This window comes from Rhinolophus hipposideros (assembly GCF_964194185.1).
Source record: "Rhinolophus hipposideros genome assembly, chromosome: 12".
In the NCBI taxonomy this organism is placed as follows: Eukaryota; Metazoa; Chordata; class Mammalia; order Chiroptera; family Rhinolophidae; genus Rhinolophus; species Rhinolophus hipposideros.
Genome location: NC_138058.1, coordinates 3,804,788 through 3,823,200, shown reverse-complemented (window position 1 = coordinate 3,823,200; position 18,413 = coordinate 3,804,788).

Here is an 18,413-nt window from a genome sequence, read left to right as displayed (position 1 = left end):
TATTTCCATTGCCTTTGGAGTCAAATTCATAAAATGCTCTTAAACCCCAAATCCGTAAGTTTAGTACCTATGTTTTCTTCTATGCAGTTTATTGTGTCAGGTCTTATGCTTAAGTCTTTGATCCATTTTGAATTAATTTTGGTACATGGTGACAGATAACAGTCCAGTTTCATTCTTTTGCACGAGGCTATCCAATTCTCCCAGCACCATTTATTGAAGAGGCTGTCTTTCCTCCATTGAATGTTTTTAGCTTCTTTGTCAAAAATTATCTGTCCATATTTATGTGGTTTTATTTCTGAGTTCTCAATTCTATTCCACTGGTCTATGTGTCTGTTTTTCTGCCAATACCATGCTGTTTTAATTATTGTTGCCCTGTAGTACAAGCTAAAGTCAGGCAGTGTGATACCTCCAGCATTGTTCTTTTTCTTAAGATTGCTTTGGCTATTCGGGGTCTTTTGTGATTTCAAACAAATTTGATGATTTTTTGCTCTATTTCTTTAAAAAATGCCATTAGGATTTTGATGGGGATTGCATTAAATCTGTATATTGGTTTGGGTAATATTGCGATTTTAACTATGTTGATTCTTCCTATCCATGAGCATGGAATGTCTTTCCATTTCTTTGTGTCTTCTGCAATTTCTTTCATAAATGTCTTATAATTTTCAGCATATAAATCCTTCACATCCTTTGTTAAGTTTATTCCTAGGTATTTTATTCTTTTTGCTGCAATTGCAAAGAAAATTGTTTTTTGTATTTCTTTTTCTGAGATTTCATTGTTAGTATATAGGAATGCAATAGACTTTTGTACGTTGATTTTGTAGCCAGCAACTTTACTGTATTCGTTGATTGTTTCTAACAGCTTTTTGGTGGAGTCTTTAGGGTTTTCTATATATAGCATCATGTCATCTGCAAAGAGTGACAATTAACTTCTTCATTCCCAATTTGGATGCCTTTTATTTCTTTCTCTTGCCTGATGGCTCTGGCAAGGACTTCCAACACTTGTTGAAAAGCAGAGGTGATAGGGGACAGCCCTGTCGTGTTCCTGAACGTAGAGCAAAGGGCTTCAGTTTTTCACCATTAATTATGAGATTAGCTGAGGGCTTGTCATAGATGGCCTTTATTATGTTAAGGTATTTTCCTTCTATACCTATTTTATTAAGTGTTTTAATCATAAATGGATGTTGCATCTTGTCAAATGCTTTTTCTGCATCAATTGATATAATCATATGATTTTTGTCCTTTATTTTGTTTATGTGATGTATCACATTGATGGATTTGCGGATGTTCAACCATCCTTGTGCCCCAGGGATGAACCCCACTTGGTCATGATGAATAATCTTTTTAATACATTGTTGTATTCGATTTGCTAAAATTTTGTTTAGGAATTCTGCATCAGTATTCATCAGAGATATAGGTATGTAGTTTTTTGTGTGTGTGTTGTCCTTACCAGGTTTTGGTATCAGGGTAATGTTGGCCTCATAAAACAAGTTAGGGAGTACTGACTCTTCTTCAGTTTTTTGGAAGAGTTTGAGCAGGATTGGTATTGGTAGAAAACACTAGGTTTGGTAGAATTCACTAGTGAAGCCATCTGGTCCCGGACTTTTGCTTTTGAGAAGGTTTTGGATGACTGATTCAATTTCTTTACTAGTGATCGGTCCGTTTAGATTTTCCAGTTTTTCATGGTTCAGCCTTGGAAAGCTATGTTTCTAAGAACTTGTCCATTTCTTCTAGGTTATTGAATTTGGTGGCATATAGTCCTTCATAGTATTCTTGCATGATCCTTTGTATTTCTGTGGTGTCTGTGATAACTTCCCCTTTTTCATTTCTGATTTTGTTAATTAGCATCTTCTCTCTTTTTATCTTAGTGAGTCTAGCCAAGGGTTTGTCAATTTTATTAATTTTTTTCAAAGAACCAGCTCTTTGTCACATTAATTTTTTCTATTGTCTTTTGTTCTCTATTTCATTGAGCTCTGATCTGATTTTTGTTATTTCCTTTCTTCTGCTGACCTTGGGTTTCACTTGTTCTTCTTTTTCTAGTTCTTTAAGGTGTAACATAAGATTATTTATTTGGGATTTTTCTTGTTTCTTGAGATAGGCCTGTAATGATATAAATTTCCCTCTTAAAACTGCTTTCACTGCATCCCAAACATTTTGGTAGGATGTATTTTCATTGTCATTTGTTTCTATGTATCTTTGATCTCTCCTCTATTTTCTTCTTTGACCCAGTCGTTCTTTAAGAGTATGTTGTTTAATCTCCATGTATTTGTGTTTTTTCCTGCTTTCTTTTTGCAATTGATATCCAATTGCAAAGCCTTGTGATCAGAGAATATGCTTGGTATGATTTCAATCTTCTTAAATTTGCTGAGGCTGATTTTATGCCCCAATATATAGTCAATTCTTGAGAATGTTCCATGTACACTAGAAAAGAATGTATAGTCTGATGTTTTAGGATGAAGTGCTCTATATATGTCAATTATGTCCGTTTCATCTAATGTGTCATTTAGGGCTGCTATTACATTAACTATTTTCTGTTTGGATGATCTATCCATACCTGTCAATGATGTATTTAAGTCCGCTAGTATAATTGTGTTTTGGTCAATTTCTCCCTTTAGTTCTGTTAGTAGTTGCTTGGTATATTTTGGTGCTCCCTGATCGGGGGCATAAATATTGATGACTGTTATGTCTTCTTGTTGTATAGTCCCCTTTACCATTATGAAGTGTCCATCTTTGTCTCTTGTTATCTTTTTCACCCTGAAGTCTGTTTCATCTGATATCATTATGGCAACACCTGATTTTCTCTGGGTACCATTTGCTTGGAGTGTCAATTTCCACCCTTTCACTTTGAGTCTATGCTTGTCCTTGTAGCTGAGATGTGTCTCTTGTAGACAGCATATGGTTGGGTTTAGTTTTTTGATCCAATCTGCAACTCTGTGTCTCTTTATTGGTGAGTTCAGTCCATTTACATTTAGGGTGATTATTGATACGTGAGGATTTCCTGTCATTCTGTCTTTAGTTTTCTGGTAAGGCTGTGTCTCCATTGTTTCTTTGTCTTTTTGTTGTTGTCTATTATTTCTGTGTGGTGGTATTCTATGATGTTTCCCTCTGTTTCTTCTTTTATTACAGTATATATTTCAGTTCTGGATTTTTTTTGAGTGGTTACCCTTAAGATTATATAAAAGAAAGTTTGATATTTAGAGTATTCCATTTTCTTCAGCACGCTTACTTTCTCCATTCCCACATTCCGGTTCAGGCCTTACTCTCCCCCTTTTTATGTTTCGGTTGCCACAAATTGTCCCTGTTGATGGTGGTCGAATAGCCTCCTTTAGTATTTCTTGTAGTGCAGGTCGTGTATTAGAAAATTCCCTCAGCTCTGTATGTCTGGAAAGGTCTTTATTCCTCCTTCATATCTAAAGGATATTTTTGCTGGATATATTATTCTTGGCTCATGATTTCTCTCTTTCAATAGTTTGAATATTTGGTTCCACGCCCTCCTGGCTTGTAGAGTTTCTGCTGAAAAATCTGATGATAATCTAATGGGCGTTCCTTTGTAGGTTACCATCTTCTTTTCCCTGGCTGCCTTTAGGATTCTTTCTTTGGTGTTAATTTTAGACAGCTTCAATACAATGTGCCTTGGAGAAGGCCTGTTGGGATGGAGGTAATTAGGTGTTCTATTTGCTTCTTGGATTCGAGGATCCAGTTCTGTCCACAAATTTGGGAAGTTCTCATTAACAATTTATTTGAATATATTCTCTGTTCCCTTCTCTCTTTCTTCTCCTTCTGGTATGTCTTATTCTTATATTGTTCTTTCTGATAGAGTCAGAAAGTTCTTGTAGAGTTCTTTGATTTCTTTTAAGTCTCAAGTCTCTTTCTTCTTCCATCTGTGTAATTTCCAGGTTTCTATCTTCGATGTCACTGATTCTTTCCTCCATCTGGTCAACTCTACTACCTAAGCTGGGTATTTCATTCTTAATTTCTTTTATTGAGTTCTGAATCTCCAGAAATTGTCTTTGGTTCTTTTTTAAAATTTCAATCTCGTTCATAAATTGGTCACATTGTTCTTTGATTGCATTTCTGAGTTCATTAAATTGCCTTTCTGTGTTTTCTTTCATCTCGTTGAGTTTCTTCAGAACTGCAATCTTGAATTCTCTGTCATTTAAGTCACATATTTCCATAGCTTTAAGTTCCTTTTCTGGAGACTTTCACTTTCTTTCTGAGCTGTCTTCTTGCCTTGGTTATTCATGGTAATTACTGATTTATTATTTCTCTTCCTAGACATCTACAGGAGTGGCTTCTGCAACAGGTTGATAGGAAAAGGTCTTTCTTTTGTTTTCCAGTGCTTGTTGGTGGAATGTTTTATTTTCTCTCCGGCTGCAGCCTTATTTTCCCTCGCTCACACAGTAGTGCTGTTTTCTCTGCACTATTCCAGCTTTTCACATGATGGGGGGATTCCCTGGGAGACAGGCTTCCCCTTTGTTAATAGTTCATCTAGGTCATAGGGCACAGAGTCTTGTGTTAGAATGCGGAGAGCTTTTGAAGTTCCAAAGCTCTTTCTGCACCAGATTCAGAGCCCGTATGTTTCAGCAGTTCTGTTTACTCCTGCAGCGATCCACCCAGATAGGTGGGGCCAGGGCCGGGGTGAGTTGTGAGAGGTGGCCCAGAGTAATGGCAGCGATCACCACCACAGCTGGTCCTGCTTCCACAGCTCCCTCCCCTTTGCCGGAACTAGTTGAGCTGCGAATCTGTGTCTGCGGTCCACAGTTCTCAGAACAGCAAATATCCTGTTCTTTTTATCTGACACTGCTACTTTATCGCTTCTAGCACCAGACAGGTGGGGGCAGGGTGAGCTGTGGGAGGGTAGGGAGGGGGCGACTAGTCTCCGTTCCTAAGGCTTCTGTTCTCTGCTCGGCAGTGAGTGCTTAAACCACCGTTTTCAGCCTTCTTCCCTCAGTCTTTGCTCCGAGGTCTTGCCGTGAGCGTTGGGTTCAGCCGTGTTATATGCTGCCCCCTCAGCCCTGTGGGCCGTATGCGGAGCCCGAGCAGTCCGAGTTCTTCCCTCTCCCCCAGCTGTGGTAGTTCCGGGATGCAGCGAGCTCGGAGCACTGAGCTAGGTCTGCGTCCTGCACCCCGCATGGCTCCATTCCCGCACTTTTCCCTTCCCTCCTCCCCGGCTTGCGCGATTCACCCACCTGGAGGTGAATTCAGTATTGGGCCTCTTCCTCTTGCCTTTCTGCTCAGCAGGGAGTCCTTTGTGGAGTTATTGTTGTCCGATTAGTTGTAAATTCCATGGGAATTTTACAGAGGCTCACCTCAGACCGCCATTTTGATGACGTCTCCTGTATATAATTTATTTATTTCATCAGGATAAATTTCTAGAAGAGGAGTTCTTTAGTCAGAAGGAATGCAAAGGTTAAGAAGATTGATACTGTTGACCTTTAACAAGTAGACAGCCAGATATTTCTCCAGCAAAATGGGTTTATTCAGAAACAAAACATTTCAGTTCGAGACATTTTACTGACAAATTCATTTTGCAAAAATGATAGAGGTCTAATGGTGAATCACTGGTAAGTCCAGAGAAGCGAAAGAGAGGAGTGCTTTTTTATAGACTTGGGAGGGGCCATTGTAAACAAAGCGTCCATTGCAAGAAACTGAACGCTTGCAGTATAGTGACTTTTCACTGGCTGAGTTATGGCAGCCTCCCATTGGCTAAACTGTTACTGGGCAAGGAAGAGTCTTTTCTTCTTCCTGCTGAGGTAGTAAAGTAGCATAAATTCCGGTTAAAAATGCAAGGTATGTTTCTTCCTGTTGGGGTGAGTAGGGTGCGTTGAGTGACACTTACGTGAGAGCTCTCTCTGCTAGCCTGTCAACTCTATTTTAAAAGAGGTTTCTGTTTATTAATTTTTGCAATACACATTGTTCAAATATGCTCCAAAAGTCTGTGCAATTTTTATCCCCATCAACAGGGCATGGGAAATCTATTACCACATGCCCAATATTACTATTATCTCTAAAAATCTTGCCAATTTTATAATAAACACATGGTATATACTTACTGTATTTCATATTGTATATTTTATTTCTGGTGAATGTTAACATATATTCACATGTTTAGCCATTGTCTAAATTTCTTATTTAATTAATTGAGTACTTATATTCTTTGACTGTTTTTTTATAATATGGTGTTCTTGATTAAGCTTTAAGAGCTCTCATATATTAAAAATATTTATCCTTTCACCACATTAGAGTTGACCTTTTAATTTTCTTTCTGGTTTTTTCCCACATACACAAGTACATCAACTATTTCCATACTAGGAGGTTGCATGCATCCCCATCTTTCTGCAATTGTGTCAGTATATCTGTGGGGTAAATTCCGACAACTGGAATTACTAGGTCAAAAAGTAGGTGCATTTAAAATGTTGATAGCTATTACTAATTACCTCACTCATTTAATGCTGACAACCTGTTCTCTGAGACAGCAATTATCGTCACCATTCAAAGATCAGGAAGTGGAGACTCTGATGACAACTTGCTCAACGGTGCACAGCTAGTAATGGGAAGAGCTCAGAATGGGAGCCATGTTTCTGATGCTTAACCACTATGTATATTGGCTCTGGTATATTCTACAAGGGCAAAAAAACCCAAAAGCCTTTATTTTCAACTTCTCAAACTTTTCCTCTTCCAGGAATTAGGATTGTAGGGACCAAATTAAACAGTTTATTTTAAACATCAAAAGAGAACATGACCTAAGTTAAGAAAGAGAAATCTAAATTTTCTGCCAAGTGACAGTCTCAGCACTGAAGCCTGTTCCAGAATCTAACGTATCATGTTGCTTAGAATAGGTATCGAGTTCTATTTTTAGGGGATGGCCCCTCCATGTCAAATCACAGAAAACACATTCCTATGTCCTCAATATATTTTTTTAATGTCTCTTAGTATTTTCAAACTTGTGGGAAATCTTATAAGAAAAAAATTGCAGGCATTGAAAAAGTAGATTTTCTATTATATTCTGCACAGTAAAAAAGTTTAGATGAAAACAGCTGCACCTAAAAAATGACTTCAGCTTGTGGGTTATATGAGAATATATGCAATATTATTTATTACTCTTTTTCAACCGAGAAATAATGTAGCATTCCAAAATGGTATAATGTAATGAAATTTTCTGTCACAGTAAATAACGTTAGCTATATCATTGAGGTAATTGAGTATTTCAGAAAAAGCTCCCAGAAGAACTGATAGAGGCTATCAAGGAAGTTGACGATGTCAAAGACAATGTCTTCTAGCTCCTTGACTATACATGATCACAGCTTCTTGTGCCAATGCAAAAGCTCACCTCTTAAACTGTAGAAGTGCTTCTTTGGGTGCAAAGTAACTTAATAAGATACGATAAGAGAATGAACAAAGTGACATGGCCACAATTAAGGGTCATTGATCTGGTGTTGAGAGTCCACTCTGGACAATCACAGGAAATAAGATCAATGTGCAACTCACAGGGAGGAAACAATGATAGTCTGGAACGTCACATTTCATAGATTCTTTTTTTTTTCTTTTTAATTTTATTGGGTAACAGTGTGTGTTTTCCAGGACCCATCAGCTCCAAGTCAAGTCATTGTCCTTCAATCTAGTTGTGGAGAGTGCAGCTCACTGGCCCATGTGGGAACTGAACTGGCAACCTTGTTGTTAACAGCACGTGCTCTAACCAACCGAGCTAACCGGCTGCCCCGACATTTCGTAGATTCTAGGGCACACATCTTCCCTTATATTAACACGGCTGATACTCGCATATGTGGTACAATGAATGGCATCTTACAATTGGCGGCTTGCCAGAGTTTGTTTACCACGGATGTTTTTTTACTTAGTGGTACAGAAAATAATGGTGCATCTTTCAACCGCTGGTGTACTAGATTCAGTGAAATAGAAATACTTATGGACAAGTGAGCAAGGCACAGAGGACCTTATGGAGAAGTGGGTGGCCATCACTCTCATCCAGTTATTGGTTCATTGTAATTACGGTGTCAGAGGCCAACAGAGGAGACTTCGAAGCCAGCTTAAAGTGATAAGGAGTGTTTAGGGAGGAGGAGGAAAGTGAAAAAAGCTGATAGAGTTGCTTATTCATTGGTAGAATGAGTAAGACGATAGCTTGAACCCAGTGTGGGACATTGTCACATTACGCCATCTCCCAGAAGCAAAGAAGCAGTGCATTCTGTGTATTAGCATTACAGCCTGAAGTCCAAGTAAACTGGGGTTTTTAGAGAAAACATCGGATTGTTTTGAATACAGTGTTTGTATCTATTGATTGTGATTTGTAACAATTAATTAACACTCTGATATAACATCTGAACAAAACACTTGTGTTCTGCAACATGATTATAAAATTGATTTTCTACAAAACATTATAAAGTGATGTGGAGTTACAGAGCTAAGAAGGTGGAAGGAGAGTAGGTTTAGAATTTGAACTGGAATCAACTACAGCCTTTTTAATTTGAAATAGTGATAACAGGACACCAAGCTGTGACACCAGAGACACTAGCCTCAATATGGCCTGAGTCTTGCTCTCTCACCGAGTGGAAGGTCAGATGAGACTTGAGGTCCTGTCCAAACATCCATGGTCATTGTGCGACAAGGCCACCTGGCCTACAAATTGTCATCTAAGGCTCAAGAGGCCTACAAACTGTCATCTAAAGAATGTCACAAGGGAGGAGTAAACACCATGAGGGTTCAATGGACTGCGATGTCAGCCCTGCTTGGGATGGAGGTGGACAAAGGCTTCGTGGAAAAGCCCATGTGAGGTGGGCTTTGAAGGTGAGATTTCCTTAGGTGGTGATGGGAAGGGACACTTGGGGCATAGTCCATAGTGAAGGGAAAGCATGTGCTAAGGCAAAGTGGCAGGAGGTACAATAGTTAGGACAGTGCCTCAGTCCTAGCTACATATTCGAATCACCTGGAAAATGTTAAAGAAGCAATGCTGGGCCCAGAGCTGCCACTGCACGGCCAGAGGCAGACCATCTGCAGCCACTCTGATCGGGGTGTGGCCCCCAGGCTCCTCCCTACACAAGTCAGTGGAATCAGACTCTCTGAGGATGGGGCCTAGACAGTGATATTTAATTTTTTTCCCCAGATAATTCTGATGTGCAGTCAGAGTTGAAGACCTTTGAGGTTTGGTACAGCAAGTAGAAGAGTTTCACTGAAGTTCAGGGTATCAATAAGGAAGGTCAGAAAGAATGGAGAAATAGATCAGAGTTGCGTCCAGAGGGCATTTGTGGCAGTTACAGTCCTGTAGTCCTGGCAGGAAAAAGAATCCAAGTCAGCCGGGTCCAGAGGCTGTGGCAGTGGTGAAGGATTCAACGAGAGATATGAAGGCATCCAGTGAGTGTCAACAGAGGGAAGCCCATTGCCCCGACGTCCGGGGAAGGAAGGAGCCCAGCTGGACCCTACAGGAGGGACCGGTCAGCAAGGGGCTGGCGTCTGGAGTGGCCCTACGCAGGGAGGACGTGGAGAGGGAAAACATGCTCTCTTTCTTCCCTTCTTTCAATCTCTTGCTGCTTCTTTCCATTGTCCAGGCCCTACCAGAAGGCAAGGTGCCAGCCTCCCAGAGCATAGAGCCAGGCATGGAATGGCAGAAGTGGGCAGGGAGATAGCAATGGAATATAGTCAGCACAGCGTTTAAGGCGTTTTAGAAGTTTGGCCTGAATTAGGTAGGCAAAGTGAGCCACTGGAGTTTCTGACGAGGAAAGTCAGAATTAGAACCATGCCTTTAAAATGTGTAAGCTGCCACGATATTGAAAGCCAATGTGGGTGGGGAAACATTGATAAGTAGGTTGATTAAGGCCAAAAGGAAGCCCGCCAGGCTTGGCGTGGCACTGCTGGGTCGGAGGCTGTCCTGGGCGCTGCCAGGAGCGGTGGTGCTCTGCCAGCTGCTTCTCCGACCTTGGCTGCCCATACAGTGCCCGCTTGCTGCAATTCCATCTTGAAGAACAAAGGCCTGTCTGTTCAGAAACCAAACTTATGAGATTGATTCAGCCTGTGTCAACTTTCAAGGACTATGAAAACATAGGGGAACGCACAAGCGCATGTCGAGTCTGAATTCCTGCGTGGGACTCAGGAAGGGAGAGTTCCTTAGGGCTGAACATGGAGGAGGGAGGGGAGAGATTTACAACTGCAGCCCCCTGAGAAAATAGAGTGACAAGAGGAGAATCCTGGCCCAGGTACTATGCTCTGCACTTTTGCAAGAGAAGAGGACCTCTTACTGAGGAGGTCAGAACTGCATGCTGTCCACTGAGGTCCAATCAAGACGTCTGTTGCCTGCTGGGGGTGGGCAGTGAAGTTGAGACTGTCTGTAAATGGAGACCTACCATGTGGCAGAGGGCCAGGCCCCCCCGCCTTGCTATTCCTGGAGCAAGAAGGACAAAGGAGAACTTTAAAGGGTGATTGTTTCAGTTCAACATGGGCAAAAACTCTAACACTCAAAGGCGCCCAACAAAGCAACGGGCTGCCTGGTGAGGTGGGAAGCTCCCCATCCTTACAAGTACCCAAGCAGGTGTCTGGTGGGTACATTTATAAGTGATATTTTGGAACACATTCTTCAAAGGGACCAGAACAAACCTGGATTAGGTGACCCGCTTATGGGCAGAATTGTGTCAATCCAAAATTTGCATGTTGGAGTCTTAATTCTCAGTACCTCAGAATGTGGCTGTATTTAAAGAGGAAGTTTTTAAAGAAGTTACGTTAAAATGAGATCTTTAGCATGGGCCCTAATCCAATATGACCAGTGTCCTTCTAAGAAGAGGAAATTTGGGGCCAGCCAGGTGGCTCAAGCGGTTAGAGCTCCATGCTCCTAACTCCGAAGGCTGCCGGTTCGATTCCCACATGGGCCAGTGGGCTCTCAACCACAAGGTTGCCAGTTCGATTCCTCGAGTCCTGCAAGGGATGGTGGGCTCCACCCCCTGCAACTAAGAGTGAACACGGCACCTTGAGCTGAGTTGCTGCTGAGCTCCTGGATGGCTCAGTTGGTTGGAGCGCGTCCTCTCAACCACAAGGTTGCGGGTTCGACTCCCCCAAGGGATGGTGGGCTGTGCCCCCTGCAACTAGCAACAGCAACTGGACATGGAGCTGAGCTGCGCCCTCCACAACTAAGATTGAAAGGACAACAACTTGACTTGGAAAAAAGTCCTGGAAGTACACACTGTTCCCCAATAAATTCCTGTTCCCCTTCCCCAATAAAAATCTTAAAAAAAAAAAAAGAAGAAGAGAAAATTTGGACACAGATATGCACACACAGAAAAGGCCACACAAGGACACAGCGAGAAAGCGGCCATCTGCAAGCCAAGGAGAGAGGCCTCAGGAGATACCAACCCTGACAGCACCTTGATGTCGAATTTCCAGCCTCCAGGACTGTGAGGAAATACATTTCTGTTGTTGAAGCCATCCAGTCTGTGATGTTTGGGTATGGCAGTCCTGTTGAACTAAGACACCCTTAATCTTTCTAAAATTCTACTGTTTGGTTTGAAAGTTAAAAAGAATTATATATATATATATATATATATATATATATATACACACACACACACACACACACACACACACACACACACACACATATATGTTCACTGGAATCCAGTATAACACTGAGGATAACAAGTCTTGACGTTAAATAAAACAGTGGGAGTCTCAAGCTGTAGTTGCACATTACTTAGCTTAAATAATTGAAATAGGCACGTATCACGGAGGAGAGCTCACATGCCGTCATTCATTAATGAGTACTGCTGAGGGCTTTCTGTGTGCCAGGACTATCAAATCTATGCTCTGAGCAATTACCTGGTCTGGTTGCAGAATGCAGAACTACTGAAAAGAGGCAACTACGGCTTACCCAGCAGCTGGGCAGGTAGAAGCCTCCAGGTAGGTGGGCACTGGGTATGTGGGTGCTAGAACGCAGGTGCAAATGGCTCTTGTGGGGAAGAGAGAATTGATTCTCTCTGCACTCTTGTAACTAAGAGCAAAGGTGGAAGTTTCTGAGAAGCAGACTTTGGTGCAATATTACAAGACCTATCAAACCTGAGATAGGTTTCCATGAGGATAAAGAGGTCTATAAATACTGGCTTTAGAATCGCTTGTGGGAATGTTCTAGCAGGGCTTAAACATCTCAAGTGAGATCATCTAGAACAGCGTAAGGAGCTTTCCAACCTTGACCTTCCATGTGTTTTAGGACAATTGGTTTCAAAGTGATAAGACAGAAAGACTGACGTGGGAAAGCCTGTTATGGAGCCACTGAGATTATTCAGTACTGAGAACCTGTGTCACGAGCCCATGTCAGGGGAGCGGGAAGACAAGAGTGCCAGAAAAGTGCTACTTAATCCTCCAGTCCCATCCACAGTCACCCTGCTCTCCCCGGTGAAGCTGATCTGCTCAGACTGTATCAGGCTTCCTCGCTGGAGTCTGCTCTGGTTTCCACTGTGGAGCCCAGCGGGAGCTCGGAGGAAGGGAGGGGAGAGGAGAGGGATCCCACTGGTTATTCTCTGGGTCGTCCTTCCATGCCAACAGGAAGTCACTGGCCCTCTCTGAGTTGCCGGCTCCATAAGATGCTCTGCCCCTGCAGGTTCTGATAAACACCGATCACCCTTCCCCCTCCAGGCCTAGGGATGATGGCAGTTCCACAGCTCTTGGCCTGAATCCCAGCACTTCCCCATGTGGTTTCCTGCACTTGACACACTTTTGTTGGTAGACCCTCTTCATATTCTCTTAATTTGCGTGTGCCATCTATTTTCTTTCTTCTTTTCCCTGACCCTCACAAATTGCCTAGATGAATTTGGTCAGTGATAAATTCTCTGTAAATCAGTGTATTATTTCCAAGGGTGGTAGGAGCGCTTTGCGTGTGACCGACCTGAGCTGCTCCACTTACCTCCTGGGTTCCCCCCAAACATTCCATGTGTAGAAAGGGTTTCACAACTCAGACTCAGTTTGAAAACCTCTGGGGAAAAGAAAATGGTGCCCCAATTTTAAGCATAGATCAAGAATCGAAGTTCTCATCCAATCCCTGCCACAGACCTCAAGCCAACCAGGATGTAGTCTGTTCCTTGGGCTGTAACCCTGCAGTACAATATCAAATGAAATCTTCACATTTTCCCCTTTAACTTGATAAGTGTACATTACCAGCAAGGTGGAGTGGCTTAGTGTCTAAAAAATCCACTTGGCAGTCTAAATTATTCAGGTGATGTGTCTATATTAATCACATCAGTTGGATAATTGCCAAGCCTCCACTTCTTTTTGTATAATTTAGGGCCAAGATGGGATGACAACGTGGGGTGTGACGTCAGGGAATGTCAGCTCTACCTACATCTTCATGAAGATGCTGTAAGAGACCGCTGCTTAGGCCTGTCTACCAAGGCTGTAAGAGTCGGGCAGCAAATAGTTGTTCTTAAGATGGCTCTAAAACGGGAGCATGAAAGACCAGCTGCGCATCCTCAAGAAAAGACCGTTTACTGAGAATGCACTCTAGATATCTATGAGGGACTGAGGTCTGGGGACCCACAGATGTCTTCCTCCCAAGGTGCTCTGTTCATCAAGCATGATGTTCAACAGCACCTGTTTTGAGGGCACCTGCACCTCAGCAAAGAAGCCAGACCGGAGTGAAAATTAACTGGCAAGGCAGATGTCAGAGTGTGGGTAAAACAAAAATACATGGAGAACAATCATTTGAAGACAATGTCAAGAGTCTTAGCATATTTGGTTCAACATGCAGCTTCTGATTTCAAGATAAATAGATGTGTGTGCTTTACAAGGTATAAGACTTGTGAGAGGTAGAGGTCAGGGGAGGGAGGTGCCATTGTGAGGCAGCAGACACAGTGTCTGCACTTGAGTTCCTGTGGCAGTTTCTGGGATGGGGAGCCCAGAGAGCCTTCAATTGTTGAAGGTCTGCTCATCCCATGCTTCCATATCTGCTCACGGCTTTTTTTTTTTTTTCCCAACAGAATGGTGATTTGGAAAGAGTATTGATATGGGCCTCAGAAGAGCTGGGTGAAAGTCCGTGGAGGGCCACTAATTAATGGACTGATGTTCTGGCAGAAACTATAAGAAGGGAAGACAGTGGCCTTGGTGAACAGTCTTTGATCTGCAGAGACCTTTGTGTGCAAGCAAATTTGAGCATGGAGGCAGGGTGAGGCCTCATCCCCATTGCTGGTCCAGTTTGGGTGGATTCCAGGCTGGCCCAAAGAGTGGAAGGATGGATGGGTTCAGGGTGGGTTCAGGGAGCAGGGACCTTGGGATGGGAGAACCAGCTCTGCTTCACTGGGCTTTAGTCCCTGCACTGGAGAGGAAGGCTTGGGCTAAACGATTTTGTCATTTCAACCATTCTTAATGCTTTGTAATTTTATATCTACTCATCCACAAAACACTAATTCTTCTCTCTGAACTAATTGCCCAAGAAAAAATTAATAGGGTTCTTAACATACAAAGTAATCTTTTTGTTCATTAAAAAAAAATAGAAAATTGAGACATAGATGACTGGTTTTCATATACAACTACTCTCAATTTAAAAACTCTTTTTTTCTAATCAAACTTAATGTGTAGCTTTGAGTTGCTTTTTATACAGAAAGCAGTTATTTGTAGGGTTGTACTATAGCCCAGATAAGCTCCAAGGATTATCTTCTACACATTAGCATTTCCATGGACGATGGAAAAGTCCCAATTCTGTGCTGGGCTGATCAGATCTAAAAATTTGAAGGTCAAAAATTCACTCAGAATCCTCAAGTTTAGACATCCTCTTTGAAGGTTAAGACATCCTCTTTGAAGGTTAAAAAAGTGTAAAAACAGACCAGGTAGAATTGTCAAAAAATAGAGACCGTTTCACTTCCTTTATCATAGGAATCTTTTCAAGGTTAGTCTGACTAAGTGTCCGTCTAGGAACTCATACGCTGACCCACAAACTTACACTTTTTGTTTTCCAGGATGAAAAGCCAAAGGGTTAAAAGGACAATTTACCGTGTTAACAGAGTACAAACTCTTTTTTTTTTTAAATTAAATTTATTGGGGTGACAATTGTTAGTAAATTTACATAGATTTCAGGTGTACAATTCTATATTACATCGTCTATAAATCCCATTGTGTGTTCACCACCCAGAGTCAGTTCTCCTTCCATCACCATATATTTGATCCCCTTTACCCTCATCACCCACCCCACAAACTCTTGATATTAGAATTTTAGTATCTAAATTAGAGGCCAACTCAGGAAATTCAGAAACTTTCCTAAAACAGCTGTTAAAATACTAAACAGAGTCTTAAGTAGTGAAAAGTTCATAGTTCAATGAATTTAAAGTAAGAATAAGAATTGCTCCCAAATCTGAAGCATCTGATTTAAAAAAATTCCTTGAACTTTAGCTATTCCCTGACCCTGTTTGTCTTCCTGGTCATGTGAAGACTCATGTCTCCCGGGGAAGGGACGTTTGGTCAGCCTGGTAAAGCAATGTAAACGACATCAGAAACTTGCAAACCGACAGCCGGGGGCTTGCTGTGTGGTGTGATGTTAATGTTGAGTGGGCTCCCCAAGTTCAACTGGGTGAGTTGGTTTCATTATCCCAAGAGTACAGCCAAGCCAAGGTTATGTCAAGTAATGAGAAGATGCCATGATTAATCTGTCTTTGAAAGGATGGTGTATCATAATAACATAAAATAATTGCAAGTAACTCTTTTTCACTTGGAGCAGGGCTGACAGCATTTTCAGGGAGAAGGACTTGTATAAAAGCAAGTTGTGACTAAGACACATTGTACCCACAAAACGCACGCTCTCAGGATCAGTAAGGACACGTAAAATGCACTCGAGCAGGTCTCACATTAACTTAGAAGCTGACCTGATCACTAAAGCCGATGTTAGTTGGACCTTCTTATTGCTCACACTGAGGCAGTGTTTTGTTTTGTTTTGCTCAGAAATAAAGAAGGAGCTGAGGGCAATCCTAAAACTTCAAGCCTCCAGGAATGAGTCTGGTAACACGCACGCTGGTTTCGGTGGGAGAAGCTCCGTGTCTTCTCTAAGGTGGGCTCCTCCTGAGAGCCAGCGGGTCCTGCCACAGGCCACATCTTGGTCGTTGGATGGCAGGTCCTTGCTGCTCTCTCCCCAAAGGAAAGGTGATCCCTATGGGCTCTGGTCTAAGCAGCCAGCAGTGTAAGCTGGACACTAAACACAATCCTGGGTGCTGATGTTCCACCACTAAAGCAGAGCCATGAACAGCATACGGTTGCTCCCTGACCAAAACCTGGCATTTCTTCACACACGGAGGCCAGGGACTTTCACTCCGTGCTCTGACCACTACCTTCTGCCTTTCCAGCCTTCTACCTCTAGTCGCTCAAAAATTCCAGAAACCCTCTAACACCCCTTGACTGTCCCTCACCCCATGATGTCCTCACCTCTAATTTCAGAGCTTTTGCACTGACTGCCCCTCTGCCCGGATGACTCTTCCTTTGACTACTCATATGGCTCACCTTACTCAAGCCACTGCTCAAATGTCACCTGGATGCCTACCTTAACCCCCTTACAATTACAGCCCACATCTGTCTCCCATTCCTAATCTCCTCTCTGACCCACTTTCAAAATGTACTCCTACCACTAACTCCTTCTAACATAAGACCTTATGTTTACTACGTTGTTTGTCCTCCTTCCCAGCCAAAAGGAAAGCTCCGTGAATGACAGAGATTTTCTGTCTGCACCGACACATTCCAGACATGGAGGACAGTCCCAAACACTCACCCGGTGCTTGCTGGAGTGAGCGCATGATGGACTCCTGTACAGATGCAGCAAGTCTTCTAGAATGGAAGGACATTGGGTTCTACACAGAAATCTGATCTGGGAAGCCAATGCTAATTTACTCACACCTCAGAGAACACACTTTGACTTCTCTATTTCAGGATGCCAAATGTATCATTTCAAATCTTTTCTGCTACAAGCAAAATTGAATCCAGGGTGTCACTCGAGGGTTAGTTATGTTGCCCTCTTTTCATTGAAGCCATAAATGTCTTAGCATGTAAATCTCCATCAGGTATTATACAACATGTAGACAATTTCCACCAAGAAAGTTGCTTACTTGACATTTGTCCTTCATGCTAGATAGTTTTGGGAGACATGAGACACATTACGTAAGCAATTGATTTCATATGTACCTCGTCCTCCTGAAGAGGCCAACTTACCCTGGTAGGTCTTGTCTCATTAAGGAAATCCATGCTCACTTGTCTCATGAGCACAGGCATGGGGACCACTCGCAATAGCAGCGTGGCTAATAAACCTCGCCATGGGGCTAACAGGAAGGGCACCCCGGCCTCCAGCTCCTGGGATACATAGAAACAATTAGGTCTGTGCCCACAGTTTACAGTCACAGAAGTCCTCTGTGATTTGGCATCACGTAGACAGTCATGCTTTGTTACGTCTATGGGAGAGAAATACGGATTTCAGTTTGTTCTGAAGGCACATGGCAAAAGGCAAATGCAGAAAACATGAAGGATTATAGAAGAATGCACTACATTCTCATGTACCGCACAGCGTGATGTTGATTTTGTCATGTCATTTAAAAATTCTTAAAAACGAGAATGATGATTGACTGTTTCTTATTTTTTGTGTCAGGGACAATAGATGTGAAAGTCAATCAATTTCAATGCTCTAAAAGTAGTGTCGAATGAGCAGTGCTTAATATCTGTTAAGCAAGGAGAATGATATTAAACTTGATTTTCTCACCAATGACTAATATAAAAAGTAAACATATTAGGTAGAGATAGAAGCATGTAGTATATACTTACAAAGACGCATGCAGAATTCATTCATTCATCCACACACTGACTCACTGGTGATTAAGTTTTGGGCACTGGGCATGCAGTGGGGGACACACTGTGGAGAGTAAAATGGGTCCTGTCCTTGTCCTCTTGGAGCAAACAGGGGTGGGGGGAAGTACATTAAACACACAGACATGTAAATAAACACACTGTTGCCACTGTGATACAGAAAGTGAAGGGATTTCAAGGGGATGTGAGCTGCTTGGTGTCAGAGTTAGAAATTGGGACTTAGTGGTGAAAACTGAATAGGAGGCAGAATTCCCCTACACACATGCATACACACACACACATACACACATATACACACGCACACACAAATGAACACACATATATATATACAATACACACGTACACACATACACACACAGCATACACAAATACACATCATGCACACATGAGCACACACAAGCACATGCATGCACACATTCATGCACACAACACACATGTAATACACACATGCATGCTGACATGCATATACACGCATGCACAGGTGTGCACACATGTACGCCAGGGCCAGAGTCCAGGTCACACTGGCTTCTGTGGGCCTTGGTAAGGGCTTAGTTTTGTTCCTTGCACAATGGGAAGTCTTGAAGTTGGAGGCAGAGGGTGTCATG